The 18,614-nt window shown below is 40.0% G+C and overlaps 1 protein-coding gene across 8 annotated transcripts in view; it reads right to left on the bottom strand.

The window, feature by feature from the left end:
• ANO4 (anoctamin 4) overlaps positions 1–18,614 on the bottom strand; it is a 460,570-nt gene that overhangs the window by 350,141 nt on the left and 91,815 nt on the right. The window lies entirely within an intron of this gene.

The raw sequence follows: 18,614 nt of genomic DNA, 5'->3' as shown, positions 1-18,614 counted from the left end.
AATACAGTATGCTAACACATATATATGGAATCTAAGGAAAAAAAGAAAAAGGCCATGAAGAACCTAGTGGCAAGACGGGAATAAAGACACAGACCTACTAGAGAATGGACTTGAGGATATGGGGAGGGGGAGGGGTGAGATGTGACAGGGTGAGAGAGTGTCATGGACATATATACACTACCAAATGTAAAATAGATAGCTAGTGGGAAGCAGCCGCATAGCACAGGGAGATCAGCTCGGTGCTTTGTGACCACCTAGAGGGGTGGGATGAGGAGTGTGGGAGGGAGGGAGATGCAAGAGGGAAGAGATATGGGAACATATGTATATGTATAACTGATTCACTTTGTTATAAAGCAGAAACTAACACACCATTGTAAAGCAATTATACTTCAATAAAGATGTTAAAAAAAAAGTATCATTACAAAATACTTAGAAATGTGTCATTAATTGGATTTTGTATATTTGATTTAAAAACTATTCTAAAGTATCTTAATTTTCATAATTTGTACTAAATTTATCCTTTCAAACTTTTGCTTAAAATGGAAACTGTTCCTTATTAGTCAATCTTTTTGTCAATATTTCACTATTTACATTTCCAAATCCTGTAGCTGAACTTGAACACAGCTCTATATTTTTTAATTCATCATTCTTTCTTCTTAATAAATCAATACGTTTTGAGTGCAATTTGTATTATATTTACTAAAATGTTGCAGCTGTTGTAAATTAAATAATGTTCTTTCTGAAAAACACTCCAAAAAAAAAAAAAAAAAAGAAGAGTGTTATAGGCACAGGGAGTAAAGAGCACAAAACTCTGGGGCTGGAAAGTGCATTGTGACATGCTGAAGGACAAGCCAGGAAACCACTGCGGCTGGAGCAGAGTGAGCTAGCCAAGTGTAGAGGAAGATAGTAAAAGCGGGGTGAGGAAATTATTTAGGTCCATGGAAAGTCAATAAAATGTTAAGTTAGAACTGACATGACATGACTTCCGTTTTAACCGGATGACTCTGGGATTCTGTGTTGAGAACACAGTGTATGCGTCAAGGTCACAGGAGGGAGGCTGCTGCAATGATCCAGTCCAGAGATGACAGTGGCTTTGACCAGGGGGGTGGTGAAATACGTAGTGACAAGTGTCATACTCTGATATATTCTGAACCTATGTTCTTTGCCTAAAGACGGGCTACCCCTTCTATCTTTGAGGTTTTGTTTCAGGTAAAGCAGGTTTCAGGCTAAAATTATTTTTGGTCATACTACACAGAGTAGATTTGGGGTCTTCATGTATGCCCTAAAGATTAAAAACAAAAACCTATGTATCCCTTCCTGAAGTCTTGATTCCCTCCCCCCCATGAAGTTTTAAGTTGACATCATAAATTTATATAAGATTACAAAGAATGTAATTTCTGGTAATGTAAACAGTAAAATTTTAAAACAGAACTTCTATATCACCTAAATGGTTAGTTTTACCACAAGGGACCCAGACTCTTGGTCAGACAGTATTCTGGGTGTGTCTGTGTGTCCGTTTCTGGGTGAAATTAACATTTGAATGAGTAAAGCAGTTTGTCTTCCCCACTGCACACCCCTCCCCAGCTCCGCCCATAATCTGAGCTAAGTAAGAAGGAACTCCTTCCTGACTGTCTTGAGCTGGGATGTTGGTCTTTTCCTGTCATTGGATTAGAACTGAAACACTGGCTCTTTTTGAGTCTTTGCCTGCCAGCTTTTGGACCAGAACTTAGACCACTGGCTTTCCTGGGTCTCCAGCATGCCAACTGCAGATCTTGGGACTTCTCAGCCTCCAAATCACATGAGCTAATTCCTTCTAATCTCTTAATCTCTCTCCCCCCACGCCCATAACCCCCTCTCCCATGTATGTATGTATTTATATGTATGTAGGTATGTATGTATGTCATTAGTTCTGTTTCTCCAGAGAATCCTAATATAAACACCATCATCCATTTTAAATATAACCAACCAAGTTCAAGCTCCTCTTTATCAGCTGGAAAATTTATGTAATTTTTTTCCTTTAACTCTTTTATTCAGTCTACTTGCCCACAGAACTTTATCCCGACGTAGCATACGTTTATGTTGGAAAGTCTTTTATTGCTCATGCTACCATACTTCTTTGCAAGAAAATATTTCAGATTGCTGCTCTGTTCAGTGCCCAGGTAGATTCTAGACCCCTGCACAATACAGTAAGACTCAGGATAGATAAGGAGATGTCGTTCTTGGCTAAAATGGGGAAAGAGTAATTGTGAAAGGGGAAGTGAAAAATACAGTCCGGACATTGCGAACTGATGCCCTCAGAAACCTTCCACACCTTAGGTGTTCGGGTATACCCCAGGAATACCTGTTTAAAGCCCCCCTGCAGTGGACTACCCATTTGTCTGATAACTAAAAGTATTTTCTATGTATAATCCTAGGCTAGCTGCTTGGTTTCGCCTATGCTGCCATAAGAAATCAGGAGGGCAGCCCCGGGCAAATGTCTTCGCAAGCAGCTCAGCTCACTCTAAAGGATGCTAACCCCAGCTTTCATCTGACACTCTGCTAGGGCACCAAGCCTCTCTTTAACCAGCCACACAGAACAGCTGCACTCTAGGCCTTATGTGCCAGGGAGTAATGCCACCTCAAGTTCAAAGGCAATGAATATTCTCAAACCCTCAGCTGAGAAAAACAATACACAGGGAAGATTGCTGAGAAGACAAGTAGTCTATCTAGTCTTCCTATCGGTGGGCCAGATCAGACCAGCAGAGAACAGGGTACCTCAACAGAACCTTGCAGTTGCTTTTACAAAATTTTGCTTTGAAGTGATGTTATTAACTCAAAAATGTTTTAGGAGGATCAGCCTTACAAAACTTGATTTTCAAAACAAAACACAGTGTACTCTTCATGGAGGCTCCTGGGAGAAATTCTTGTCTGATGTTGGTGCCAAAAGTAGTTATAATCATTCTGAGAAAATGGTTTCTCTTTACTCCTCCAAGTGTTTCCTCTTCCCACTATCTCATAGAAAACCCAGAGGTGAAGTTTTGGCCCCTGCATCTTATGCTTAGGTCATTCTGACATGCAATTTAATTGTATTCTTGGTTCTACTTTGTTCCCACCATTTTCTTACTTTTGATTTTTACTATGTCAAATATTATGTATTCTCAGCAGCCAAAATCCCTTCTGGCATGAGGGAATATACATATAAATACCTATATATGTACACACACATGGCAATTTTGTCCTATAATCTCATGCCCCTTCCACATCCTTCTACATCCATCTACAGAGCTACTTCCCTTTAAAATATTGCCTATTTTTTTTTTAATGCTTAGAGTCATGAATATGCTATATTCTGTCACATCAAGCCAAGGTACCAAGAGCATAAGGTACAATCATTTGGGCCTCCAAAAGTAATACAAAACTAGACAGGATACAGGAGTATTTAATCAACAAAACAATAACAAAAAACCAAAATCTAATTCTAGGTTTGAATTAACCATTGTTTGAGTTCCTACTTTGTTTCAGACGCTAAGCTATATGTAAGGAATTAAAAGGAAATTAAAAGAATGGTTCATGATTCGAAAAGACCACTACAGTCCGTGCATGAGAGGAGTTACATATGTATATATGTACATATGCGTGCCTGCATGTATATACATACATACACCCACATACATGGTGCATCATCAACACTGACGTAAGTCTACTCAAATCTATATCAGGTTACAAAAACAGCAGCCAGTTAATGCCACTTCATGCTTAGTCACGGATAAAGGTTTCATATTGACTGCCATTGTTTAAGGGACTCCTTATCCATCGCTCTGGCTACAACAACAACAGTTGTAAAGGTCTTTAATTTTGTGACTTATGATGACAGTAACAGGTTAATTCAAGAAAGAATGAATCCACCCAATTCAATGAGGATTGTGTGTGGTTTATTGTATGAATAGTTAACCGGAGAATGTCTGTCAAACTATATCCCTTGATCAATGTGGCCAAGAGAACAGTCTCCATTCCTGACCAGTTTTGACCACTACTCATCTTATATTATGGAAATGTACGCAGTCCGTGATGACTAGAGCAGTTTCGGCCATGGTTTTCATCCTCAGTTTTGCAGAGAAAATTTAAATTCTTAGAAGAAGCCTAAAATCCTTCCAAAAGGCAAGGTCTGACAAAAGTTTGGGATCTGTAAAAACTTTCATGATTGTATTTTCAGTTTCATGACATAACACCACATGATTTACAGAAATATACTTACTATTTGGAATGTAGAGCTCTGCATCAAAGATAACTTCCAAAGATAAGGGAACTAGCCTTGACTCAACTCTGAAACATTTTATAACCTTTTGCTAATGGAGAAGAGTAACCTGGGTTTTAGAAAGTATTCTCTTTAGCTAAAAGCACTTGAGTCCATTCTCTACGTCTGCGTCTTTATTCCTGTCCTGCCCCTAGGTTCTTCAGAACCTCTTTTTTTTTTAGATTCCATATATATGAGGAGATATGGGGATATACATAATATGTATAGCTGATTCACTTTCTTATAAAGCAGAAACTAACACACCATTGTAAAGCAATTATACTCCAATAAAGATGTTAAAAAATAAATAAATAAAAATAAAAGCACTTGAATTAAATGTTACACAATTTATAATTTGCAGCCACATTTCATTCATTTTTTCCCCACACTCCCACGATTCATGATCTGTGGGTCCTTTTCTGTGCCCCCAGTTTGTTCCTCTCCCATGTCAATCCAAATGGGCTGCCAATTTCCTATTATCAGGGCCCTGATTACTATTTGCTGAAAATTCTCAGGCTGTGAAATTGCTTAAGGTTAAAATTTTAGTGTAGTCTCTTTATCAATTTTATTGCTCAGGGAAGTAGACACCATTTATATACTTCCAATTAACCCTACTTAATGCAGCCTCTCAGAGGAAGGCAATTCTGGGAAATCACTACTGAATCATTTCACACATTCCAGTGTGGTTTGCAAGTACACAGATGCACAAAAGTTAACCCTGCAAGAGGTCATGGTGGCCCATTCAGCTATCAGCTGCACTGACTGCTCTTGCTTAAGTAGCTTCCCCAGCTAGCCTTTCCTCATCTCCCTTTAAAATATTCTATGTTTGCATCTTTCAGCTCCAGTGTGGAGACAGACCCAGCATCCTACCACCTCTTACCACCTCAAATGCCGCCACCCTGGTCCATCAGCATCTCTCTTCTGGACTTCTCCACCAGTCTCCTAACTGATCTATTTCTACCCTGACTCCCTACCATCTCTTCTCCATGCAGCAGCAAGCAAGATCCTTTTGACACTCATGGCTATAAAGTTTGCCCATCCTTTAGTAAGGATATATAGTAATAGTACATAGTTTGATAGATATTACAGTAAAACCCACAGTTCACGTATATTATAATTTGTTAGATACATGGCTAAGTTAGCTATGTAGTAAACCGCTTTTAGCTTCATTATAATATTGCTTTGATTCTTCTCAATTATTTCGTTTTCAAAATCTCCAATCATACCCAAACCAAGACCACCTAACCAGACTCTAACTAGGCTATGCCTAGGCAGGAACTACCCTTGGTTCTGTCTGTTGGGAACCAGGTAAATTACTCAGATGCCACAATTACAGCTGCAATGTAAACTATATATCTGCCTGTTTTAACCTTACCAAGTAGGCAAGTTTTTTAAGTATACCCCAGAGCCAGATAATCAAGTACTTTTTACCTTTTTAACATATTTTGAAAGGTCTCTATAGCATACATTTAAGTAACTATTTAAATATCCAATCATGCCCATTAATTAAATTGTGTTTTCCCAGATTCTTATACAATAATGACTAAGGCAAATTGACAAGTAATTATGTGTAATATCTCTGCCTTCAAGAAAACTATTCCTTAGTCATGCCCCACCCCCGGATAAATATCTAAATTTTTTCTGTCTCTGCAATTGGATATTCTAATCTCTACTTTAAAAAATAAAATTGACTTAACAGAGTTTAGAAGACTAAGTTTTCTCCAACACCTACAGAACATAGCAAAACCTGCTTAGCATGTCATATTAAGCCTTTTGACATCTGGCACCTACCTACTGGCTAAGCCTCATCTCCTACCCTAGCCCCATAGACTAAATTACTTGTAGATCAAGTATGCCACAGTGTCTTTGCACTTGCTAGTTTCTCTGCCTAGAGCAGCCTCCTCTGCTTTGTTCACCTGGAAAGCAACTCATCTAAATGGTTCAGATGCTACCTCCTCAGGGAAGCCTTCTCTGATTGCCCTAGGACAGCCTTAGGCCCTCCCCCTCCATGCTCCAATTCCACCTTGCATAGGTTTTCAAGCAAGCACATTGTCATATTATTATAACTATTTGTTTGCAGGTCAGTCTCCCAGTGAACAGCAAACCCCTTAATGAAAGCAACCATGTCTTATTAGTATTCATATTCCTAATGCTTGGCCTATGTTAACTGCTCATTAAATGTCTCCTGAGTTAATTAATAGACAAATGAGTTAATGTAAGAATGTTAACAGAACACTGTGCAAAAGGATCAGAGCAACTGGTCCTCTGAATTTGGGAGTGTGAAAAACAAATTCAATTGCAAATTTAAAACAAATACATTTTTATGGTTAAATCAACAATTCAGAATATGGGGGTTTAAAGGAAGGACCAAAAAAAAAAAAAATCAATCACATCTATACAGATTTTTAAATATTTTTCCCCAGGTAATTTATTCATTCTATGGTGCTGAACGAACACTCCCATTTCCTTCTCATCCCTCAATACTTCTGGAAATATGTGAAGACTAGTAAGGACTTATCATAATATCAAATCAAATAATTTATTCAAAAAAAAAGATACTATCAAGAGATATGTGAAGAACTTTAAAACACTACTGAGATTCATAAAACAAGATTGGAATAAATGGGAACATATACTCTGGGGACAGGTTGGTTCAATTTCGTAAAATATTCTCCCCAGATTAATCCATACACTTAATTTAACCCTCCCACAAAACATGATTTTTTTAAGAACCAGACAATTTTCAAAGTTCATATAGAAAAAAATAAGAATGTCAGAAGATACAGGAAAATCCTGGAATGAAAAAAGAGTAGTAAGTGAAGACTTGCCATCCATCCCAGATATTAAAACATAAAAAAATGAAAGAAATTAACATGGTGCAGAGTTAGCCAACAAACTGACAGTCAACAAAACAGAGTAAACTCTCCAAAAATAGCTCTACCTGCAGAGGGGATTTAATAGATGATGCTACCCTTTCATGCCACCTTCACCCTGGTCCAAGTAAATATTATCTTTTTCAAGAATCATCACACTGAAGGCAAGGGAAAGATACATTGTTCAAGAAATGCTTGGAGCAGCTCATGCAGCTCAATATCAAAAAAATAAACAACTTAATCCAAAAATGGGCAGAACACCTAAATAGACATTTCTCCAAAGAAGATATACAGATTGCCAACAAACACATGAAAGAATGTTCAACATCATTAATCATTAGCAAAATGCAAATCAAAACTACAATGAGATATCATCTCACACTGGTCAGAATGGCCATCATCAAAAAATCTACAAACAATAAATGCTGGAGAGAGTGTGGAGAAAAGGGAACCCTCTTGCACTGTTGGTGGGAATGTAAACTGATAGAGCCACTATGGAGAACAGTATGGAGGTTCCTTAAAAAACTAAAAATAGAACTATCATACGACCCAGCAATCCCACTACTGGGCATATACCCTGAGAAAACTGTAATTCAAAAAGAGTCATGTACCAAAATGTTCATTGCAGCTCTATTTACAATAGCCAGGACATGGAAGCAACCTAAGTGTCCATCGACAGATGAATGGATAAAGAAGATGTGGCACATATATACAATGGAATATTACTCAGCCATAAAAAGGAACGAAACTGAGTTATTTGTAGTGAGGTGGATGGACCTAGAGACTGTCATACAGAATGAAGTAAGTCAGAAAGAGAAAAAGGAATATTGTACGCTAACACATATATATGGAATCTAAAAAAAAAAAAAAAAAAAAGAAAATGGTCAGAAGAAACTAGGGGCAAGATGGGAATAAAGATGCAGACCTACTAGAGAATGGACTTGAGGATATGGGGAGGGGGAAGTGTAAGCTGGGACAAAGTCAGAGAGTGGCATGGACATATATACACTACCAAACATAAAATAGATAGCTAGTGGGAAGCAGCCACATACCACAGGGAGATCAGCTCGGTTCTTTGTGACCACCTAGAGGGGTGGGATAGGGAGGGTGGGAGGGAGGGAGATGCAAGAGGGAAGAGATATGGGGATATATGTATATGTATAACTGATTTACTTTGTTATAAAGCAGAAACTGACACCACTGTAAAGCAATTATACTCTAATAAAGACGTTAAAAAATTAAAAAAATAAAAAAAAAATGTTTGGAGAGAACAACTGGGTAGTTATGGGGAAAAATAAAATCGGATTTCTATTTCATTACTAGAGCAAAATAAGTGTGAACCAAAGACATATACAAAACTAAAAGCATAAAATTCCAACAATAAACTGTTGAAGAATAAGTTTTATGACCCCAGAGTTGGGTAGGCTTTTCTGATTATCCTGCAAAATCCAGAAAGTACCAAGGAAACATATGACAACTTTACATAAAAACAAAACTCTTAGGCCCAAAATATTATAGACAATATCAAAAGATAAATGACAGAATAGCAGAAACTCTTTGGGAAAAAATCTTATAGGAAACGTTAATTTCTTTAATATATAAAGAGCTCCTAAAAATCAAAGCCAAAACTCATATTTTAAAAGTGAGCTTGCAAAGGGCATGAACAGACTATTCACAGAAGAGGAAGATACAAAGTAAGCACATGAAAAGATGCTCAGATCAAACTATGAGATGCTACTTTCTCCCTAGCAGATTAGCAATGATTTAAGTCAATAGCAATTTGCTAAGAGGTATCAAAGTTTTAAATTCATATTCCCTGTGTCCCAGCACTCCACTTTTACAAATCTTCCCTATCAACTTACCGGCACATAACCACTCCTCCCTAACCAACCTGCCTCCATCTCCACCAACCCCATTTCCTTGGTAGTTCTCTCCAGGAAACTGCAAGCTACAGGGCAGCAGTAGCTTGCCCAAACCGTACACCACCTGAACAGCAACCATTCCTAAACCCTCTAGAATATCCACAGAGTCAAAGGAATGTAACCCTATTTGCTGCCATCTTGCGCTTTTCTCTTTGACCTCACCTTTTTCTTTACCTGCCAGAAAGTCACCTCCTGTGTCTAGTAGATCCTCCTCCCATTGACCTCTGTGGCCACATGGTCTTTCAATTCCCCGGGTCATACATCTCTCTGACTTATGATCCAAGTGAATTTTTAATCACAATAAGCATCTCAGAGACTGAGAACAAAACCTGTGAGATCCCTCCAAAAAGCTTCAGTGTCAAATCATTAATCACAAACATGAAGAAGAAAGCACTATCATAATTATTAAGGAAAAGTTCTGCTAAGCAGGTAAATACATACATACATATGAGAATTTCTCCAAACTCCTAACAGCAGAGAGACAATGATAATAATGAGTTAAAATTGTTCGGCAGTATAAGCATCTTGTTGCCACTGTGCTAAGTACTTGCCAAGTACCATCTCATTTAACTCAGCCACTCTATAAGATAGAGAATATTAGTTACCCCCAGTTTTATAATTGACGACAATGATATACAAAGAGACTAAGTAACCTGCTCAAGGTCCAAAGGCGAGTAACTGGCAGAGCCAGGATGGGAAGCAGACTATCTGCCCCAGAGCCCAGGCTCTCCACCACCAGGAGATATTTTTCTTTAAATCCTAATTCTTTTAGAAGCAAGGTAGAAAGTATTAACTGAAAGCTTGCTTGGAGTAGAATGGAACACTGATACTGAATTCAAGATCACACAGAATATAGAGTGGGAATTTTTAGAAATCCATAAATACTGCTTTTTGTTTCAAGTCATTATTTCCATTAACCAGTTCACAGAGATGTTCTACATTAGGCAGAACCTGTTTTTGGAAGCATTGCTCATTGACATACATATGTCTCTCTGGATTTATCCTCCCTCCCCAACTGAGATTCCTTGCTAAATTTCCTGTGTGTCCACTTCGGTTCAATCCCATCTTCCTCTCCTCGTGAGCTGTGCTCCCTGGCGATGCCCACCATTTCTCTGTCCCCTCCAGGGCCCTAAGCTCCACACTCTGTCTTCCAGAGCGCCCTAACCTGCTCCCCTCGGACTCAGGTGAGAGACAGATCTGTTCCTATCCCATATCCTGCTCTTGTAAATTCTGACAATTTTATCCTTGAGAAACATACCGTGGGCTTTGATGTCCACAGTACTTTTCCTATAAGTCAATTCAAGAACTGAATACCTGATTACAACTTTTGTTCATAACACTCTAATGGTTTCAACAGTTGCACTTATCTAGGGGAAAAAACCCTCAAGATTTTGATTTATTTATGATAGACTAGTCAGAAAGTAAATATAAAAACAGTAGGCGGAAAACAATGAATGAAAAAATGATTCGAAAATACGTAAGTTAAATAAATCGAAAGAAAGCCCAAATGTGAAGATAATAGCAAAATCATTCATTTTTTTCTCCATAGTGCTTATCATCATGACATGTTTGCAATATGCCAAAATGTCTGTTTCCTCTTCGCTTCCTACCAGAATGTTTGCTCCATGAAGACAAGACATTGACCGTTTTGTTCACTGTTTCTCCAGTGTCTAGAACTGAGCCAGAAGCATAGTAAATGCTCAGTAGTACTTGTTAAGTGAGTAAATTAGTGAATGAAGCTTCTGCCTCATCATCTCTCGCTCCATAAACAAGATTTGCTTTCATACTCTGGCCAAGATTTCTAGAGATTTTCCTAACTCCTCAATCTCTTTTTAGGTTACTTTCAAGATGGAGAGTCATCTGATCAGATCCAATTCTGAGACACACAAAGCTTAACGACTCACCACTCCCTACACACATGTTCCCTGATTCTTAAAAGAAAAAAAAAAAAAAAAAAGGAGGGAAGAGGCACAGCAGAAAATTTTCTAAACCACTTCTTCACCTACATGAAACTAGTTCATGCACGCCTATACCCACTGGTTCATAAGATGATTGTATTCTTTGTAAATAGCACAAAGCTAATTGAAAAAGGAAAAAAAATGTAAGTTACTAGCAATAAAAGCACCAAAGGGCACGGAGGGTTCTTTACACTCTGGAGAGTGTGTTAAGAGGCACTTCAGTGACCTCCATCCTCAACTCTCTCTAGGTCTAAAATTGATTGATTTAGGTTAGATTTCCCAGCCTCATTTCCTCGTGATGACTTTGAATGTCAAACTATACCCTCAAGGGCAAAAGGGATGGCTGAGAAACAAATGTCTTAGGCTAAGCAACTGCTCTCTTTCCCTGCTGAATACAGACTTTTGATTTAATTAAACCCAAGGAGAGATTCCAAACAATTTCCAACTGGCTTTTTCTAGACCCTATTAATTACCTCCCAACTTACAGAAAAAAATCAACTACCATTCAGATCTTCTGATACCATTCCCATCTCCCCCACCCAAAGGTTCCTTGTCTTCCTCTGCATTTTCCACTCCCCTCCCCCCACCCCTACCCCACTCCCTCTACTTCCCAACCAAAGCCACCTAATTGTTGACCCACCATCCGATGTCTAGATTCTTGCTCAAGCCAGCCCCTCTGCCTGGAATGACCTTTCTACTCCCACCTCATCTGCAAGCCTACAGCCTACTAGAATCTCTGTAACTGTCCACCTTATAACAAGGTCATTTGCACGCAGAACAAGTTCTCACTAGTTTGTGGCCTTTTGGAAGACAGGAATTACACTGTTGCTTTTTTTTGTATTTAAATCTTTCATTCCTGGGGACCTAACAATGCTTTGCTTATAGAAGACACTTAATTCTTGTCGTTTACTTTATTGAAACTCATTTGGAGGCAGAGACATTTTCTGGGGTTTTGCATAGAATTTCTAATGGATTACATCAGGATGGCTGCCAATCTCTCTATCCTTCTCCATACAATTCATATAGTCACATTGTTTTGAAAAATTAAGTTTTCCACACAGAGCAGTAGTTGTCAATACCAGCACCCTAGGTTTTCTATGGTGATTTGCGATTCATTTGTTCAAGAACAATTGGATATCTGTTAATCAGCAGTCACTCAGCTGGGCCTTGGGATATAGAGATGAAAACATGGTCCCTGCCCTCAAGGAACAAGATGTCTATTTGGGAGAGAGAGCCAAGTAGACAAGTAATTATAGTTTGTCTATTTGGGAGAGAGAGCCAAGTAGACAAGTAATTATAGTTTATAAAGTCCTATGAGACTTTTATAAAGTCCTATGAGGTCTGTAAGAGGACAGACAGGGTCTACCTAGCTCAGCTTTGGGCACAGGGGTCAATAAAGGTTGTAAGTGTCAAAAAGCTTCTGTGGGAGATGATATCTGAACTTGAAAGTTAGTCTCAAGAGAGGAGAGACATTGCAGGCAGAGGAAACGGTATGTACAAAGGCACTGAGGCAAGAGACAGCTCCTTATTTCTGAGCACTGCAAATGTTTTGTTACTTCTGGAACATTCTAGGGGAGCTGCAGAACAAGAAGCAGAGCATAGAAGCAATGGCTGTACATTATGATGGGCCTGGTATACAAGGCCAAGGAGTTTGGTCTTTAACCTGCAATTAGTTCCATGGACGCTGTGCTATCCAGGCTATAAATTTAGGATTCCAGGATCAGGCTAGTTTTGCCACAGAATGGAACAGTCATCTTGTGAATCACAATAGTCCAAACAAATTCAGCTAATTAATCTCTTTTGTTCAGTCAGGTAACAAAATCACAAGCTAAAAATACCGGTTTGGAAAACGGGAAGATATACGTTGCAATGACAGCAAAGGTGCCTTTTTATGAAAAGAACTTCTCAGTGGAATAATCACAGGAAAGAACTGCCCGAGCAAACTGTTTCTCAACTGGACTCTGAGAAACCATGAGAAACAGAAAGCAGATTACTGGCTGAAAAATCAAGAGAAGATAAACTCCATGAAGCATCACTAGACTGAACTCCCTCAGGGCAATGGCCACATCCAGCTGTTTCACCACCGGATCCCTACTGCCTGGCATTAGGGTGGACACAATAGGTGCTCAATGAGTATTAGGTGAATGAATGGACAAAGGAACTGATCCACAAACATCACCCCTCTATAAAACAGAAATAAATGGTTGAAGCACAGGGAGGGAAATTAAGCATAATGTTTTTAAAATTCTTGAAGTGTTCATAAGAAAAGCAGTTTCAATATAAAAAAAATGCATTTCCACACAAGCATGAACACATGACCATAAACAGTTGCTTGATGTGACTCACTCTGTCTGGTACAGCCACGTAATCTGCATGAAATAAACCCAGAAATAATGGACACCAGTGAGTTAGATGCCACAAAGCAGTTTTGTGAGCAAAGAATAACACAGTAAGTGTCAGCTGTGTATCGTGGAAGGGGTCCCACACCAGGAGTGGAGCTGGAGTCTAAGTAAATCCATGCACATTGCACTCAACTGTCTTGCCCAGGTGCTAACCAGCTCACTTTCTTGAGGAAGTGACTTAACTTCCCTGGACCTTAGCTTTCTTATCTATCAAACGAGAGGGTAGGTAAGATGCTCCTCAAGGTCCCTTTTGATAAGAAGAGGTATTTCAAGATGTCCCAGGGGCAGCAGGTCGTCATCATACACACATGAGCCCTGTTCATGAAGGATCACCATTATCACATGTTTCTGAGTAACTCTGCTGCTCATGTCACTGTCGTAGTGCTGGGGGCTTTGTAAATCAAGGGAAGGTATAGCCCATCCCCTCTAGGAATGTCTCATCTAGATCAATTGCCTTAGAAATTACCCATCTAGTAAAAAGACAGAGCTGGAACAACAGTTCATGATTTTTAATGGTTGGGGGAGCCCTCAGATTATCTGCCCCACCAAGCCCAACGTAGCAGATATGACTTTGAATCTGACAGCCAGTTAGCGGCTGGGGCCACACTGGCACCCGGGGTCCTGAAGACATCCTGCTGTGACTGGCCGTGGTCTCCAGACACTCATTCCCTCTGACACTCACAGGAGGTCTCCAGTGGGAGACCAACAGGAAAAATGTAAGTGAATTCCTGCTGTATTACAATATGTCTGCTTCCTATAAGAATGGCTGCAAGCCAAAAGGTCACTCAGCAGATGCCTAATTAAGGGTCAAAGATTTCTATTACAGAACAGGCCCACAAAATCTGTCATTATGTGTTTTTAACAATTTCTTGGCTCTTCAGACTTAAGGGCCAACAGCCTGACTGGAGAATTAAATGCTAAGTATAGGGAGGAATTTTCCCCTTTCGTCTTACGTTATTTTGGGGCTGTGATTTGATTCTCCTCCAAAATTCTGCCAACTCCCTTTACCACCCAAGACACATAACTTGCACATAAACATTTGTGACAGTCTGGGTAGATTATTATGCTCCTAAGGACATGATTTTTTTCTGCAAAGCTGCTCTAGTGACTACAGTCCTAAATGAATTCTGTAGGGAGACGCATTTCAAAAATGCAGTCTTCAACAGCTCATGAAGAATTTCTCCTCTTTTATACAATCTGTCTGAGTTGCCAATTGAATAGCAAGCTCCTTTCAAAGCAGATCACCATAGCTGGTGTTGGAAGTGGTTTTGAATCTCAGTTAAAGAATGGTTCTCCCTCTAAGCAGCTTTATGGGGGAGTTGTATGTTCCTTTTACTCTGTGAAAAAAAAGGCTCATGGAGAGGTGGTAAAGGGAATATAGAGCCTTAATTATATTGTAAAAAGCCACAGGAAAACTCAGCCAACATCCTTAATGATATGGTTCATTCAATTGCCAAAGAAAGGCTGTATCACATAATCAAGTGGTTTCATTTTGTATCATCCATAAACTCCCCCTCTTTACAGGAAGACCTTTTAAATAGTAAACATTTCAAGATTTGAGGGCAGTCCAACCTAGACAAATCTAGAATGTCATTAATTAAAATGCAAAACTGATTCTATTTCTGGTCCTGGTAATCAACTATGGAAAATAGTTTCAATGAGAAGAATGCCTGCAGACACATGAGGTTATATTTATATTAACAGGGACAATTTCTTCTCTCAGTTACATGATTACAGGTTGAGCACTAGAGTTTTGGTTACTAAAAGAGAAGGTGTTGGGACTCCCCTGGTGGCGCAGCGGTTAAGAATCCGCCTGCTAATGCAGGGGACACGGGTTCGAGCCCTGGTCCGGGAGGATCCCACATGCCTCGGAGCAACTAAGCCCATGTGCCACAACTACTGAGCCCGTGTGCCACAACTACTGAAGTCTGTGTGCCTAGAGCCCGTGCTCTGCAACAAAAGAAGCCACCACAATGAGAAGCCCGCTCACCGCAATGAAGAGCGGCCCCCGCTCGCCGCAAGTAGAGAAAGCCCACGCACAGCAACGAAGACCCAGTGCAGCCAAAAATAAAATAAATAAATTTATAAAAATAAAAAAAAAGAGAAGGTGTTAACCAACTCTTGATTAATCCAACGATCTTCACTGAGTTTATATGTGTACACGAATGCCTATTCATGCGTAGAAATATAAGTAAAGCAGAACTGGGAAAAAGTAGAAAGGAAGATAATGGAGAATTCTGAATACTGATTCAGAATATAAACTACAGGTTTCAAATTATTGAATAGAATACCATCAAAAGAAACAGTAAAAGCACTGTTTTAATGATAGCTGTAATTAAGAAATGTGAAAAGGGACTTCCCTGGTGGTGCAATGGTTAAGAATCCGCCTGCCAATGCAGGGGACATGGGTTCAATCCCTGGCCCAGGAAGATCCCACATGCCGCGGAGCAACTTAGCCCATGCGCCACAACTACTGAGACCACATGCCACAACTACTGAAGTCCGCGCGCCTAGAGCCCGTGCTCCGCAACAACAGAAGCCACCGCAATGAGAAGCCCACGCACAGCAACGAAGAGTAGCCCCCAGTCGCCGCAACTAGAGAAAGCCCGTGCACAGCAATGAAGACCCAACGCAGCCAAAAATTTTAAAAAAAGAAATGTGAAAAATGAGTAACTGCATCTACACCTATCTAGCTATTTCTAGACCCATTTCAAATAAGTACAACTTGCTAGGGTTGCAAGCAAAATTGGTTACAAGGCACAGCAGCTAAATAAACACACACACACAAAACGCAAAAAATGTTGCAGTGACTTCATCACACCAAGAGGCTAAGAGTTACTGGCTCCACTCAGCACAGCTTTTACGGGTATTTTCTGCAGTGATTGTGTATGCTGCCTTCAGAGACTCTACAAAGGAATTAACCTGACACCATGCTGTGAGACAAGCAAATGCTAAAGAATGCACTCTCCCAATTCAAAGAAATTCCCAAAGGTGGTTATCTGGGGGGGGGGCGGGGGGTGGAGGGGAAATCGGGGAAATCCCTACCAAGAGGAGGGAAAAAAAAAAAAAAAAAAAAAGCTAGCTAGAGAATGCAAAGCAGTATCTCAAATTTTTCTCCTCTTCTCTAAATGAGCACGCTACAACTATTTAAAATATGTACACTTAACAGTGACAAGTAAACAGTGCATTTGTGTACATGCTTGCATATATACAATTCTGATTGCATGGGTGACTATTCTGTTGAGTAAAATAAAGGAAGCCCACTGAATTTCCTCTCTCAAAGCTAAAGTTGCTACTAATTAAAACAAAGTATTTTCTAAAGGCATCTGAAATGGCCTGCAGCGTGAAATGCGGAGTCTATTTCCATGACACCCAAGCTGACTCTAACCCTTTCCGTCTTGATGAATACGTCAAGTTGAGTTGCCAAGCACCTGATAAAAATCCTTGCAATTGGAGGAAAAAAATTAAGCAAAGAAAACACCAGCAGGAATGAAAGTAAACAACTAAACATTAGAATCAAAGGAAGCAGAGAAGTCAGCCAGTCAAATGACAACACTGCTCCCAGCCATAACTGAGTGTAGGGAAGTATGGATATTAGAACAGCTAATCCAAACAATGATGAAAGTACTTCAGACATTATTTAATGATTCAGAGGTTACAGTATGCAAGGATCCTAATTTTTGGTTGTTGCTGTTGCTGTTAACCTATTTGCTGGTTTCACTCTGAAGCTGGGTGATAATGTAAACATCTACAATTCTTGTTCTTTGTTTTAATGTACGCTTTCATATATTTAAAGAACCCTCCACCCAAAACAACCGAATTATCTACTTTGGACCCAGAGAACGGGATAAAAGCATATGCCTGATGTCATCACCACTATTTTGAGAAAAATCCACACAGACAGTGGAAACAAAAGTGGTGAGAAAGAGCAAGACAGTTAAAGAACTTTACATTCCAAACTCCCAATCAACAGGGAGAGAGACCAGAAATTTCACTCCACATTTTACCCTCCCTGGAGTTAAATGGACCACAACTGGAAAATCCACACAAAATCAAGTAAAATAGCCCATCTTCAGTCCAAGACCGGAAAATAACCAAGCAGAATTAGAACTGTGAAGCTTATTCTTTAGAATGCTACGTTGACCAAAATAATCCAATACACCTGCTACCAAAAAAAAAAAAAAAAAAAAAAAGGAAAAGGAAAAGAAAGACATCTCCCTGTGAGAAGAGACTCCCCTTCAACCCCAGGTTCCACAAAGTGATAACTATACTAAAATGTTCTCGATTTGTTTCCTTTGGGCTTCAAGGGGCAGCCAGTAATTGAAGTTGTGGTGTTCTCTGCAGCACGCCTCGGGAGACCAGGTGAAAAATTAGAACACTAGTCTAAGAGTAAATGCCCTGGAACAAACAGTCTGCCTGATGTCACCGCAACGTGCATGTTCTTCCTCTGAAACCTGCTTATTTTCTCTTAGGAAAGTCTAACCATTCCAACAGTCTCAAAGCCTTTTATCTCCCAGAAGGAGGATTGAAACTATCTTGTCAACTCAGAAACGTGCCTCTCATCGCTGCCCTACCACCCTCTGAAGAGGATGGAAGACACAGTTTGCAGAACAGGCACCCTGAGATTCCAAAGGGAAAGAAGCAATGAGGTCATGCAGTCTACCCCGCCCGCCAGCGCAGGGTTCCTCCCGCAGCCACGAATGCTACTGCCCAAGTTGTAAAGCCCACAAGAAAGATACAGGGCCATTCTGGACCCACAGGCAGGTGCTTTAAGGCGCCACTGCCCACAGCCGACTCCGACATAACTCACACGCGTGCTGTCTTCACCGGGAAAGATGAAATAGTTTGCTAGGTGGGCCGATCAGCCCGGCCCTTCCGGATTCTGAGAAGTGCACCTCAGCACTCCGAGGATTCCTCTTGCCCAAATTTGTCAGTCACCCTCCACAGATCACCTGCACACTGCTGCAGCTTACCATCGTGCACACATTTCCCTGCCTGCCGCTTCAAGGGCAAAGAGAGAGCGCTTATGTTTCCAGCACAGGCGAGGAGCTCAGGTTTATGGAAACAATAAAATAAAATAAAAAGACAAATAATCCAGACACATGGCCCCCGGCATTTTCGTTAGCTGGATCACCCCAGACGTGGATCCAGGAAAACAGGAGAAACGCAGAGAGAAGGTCACTAAG

Source organism: Balaenoptera borealis (assembly GCF_965194805.1).
Source record: "Balaenoptera borealis genome assembly, chromosome: 13".
NCBI classification, from domain to species: Eukaryota; Metazoa; Chordata; class Mammalia; order Artiodactyla; family Balaenopteridae; genus Balaenoptera; species Balaenoptera borealis.
This window is presented reverse-complemented; position numbering and strand designations above follow the sequence as displayed.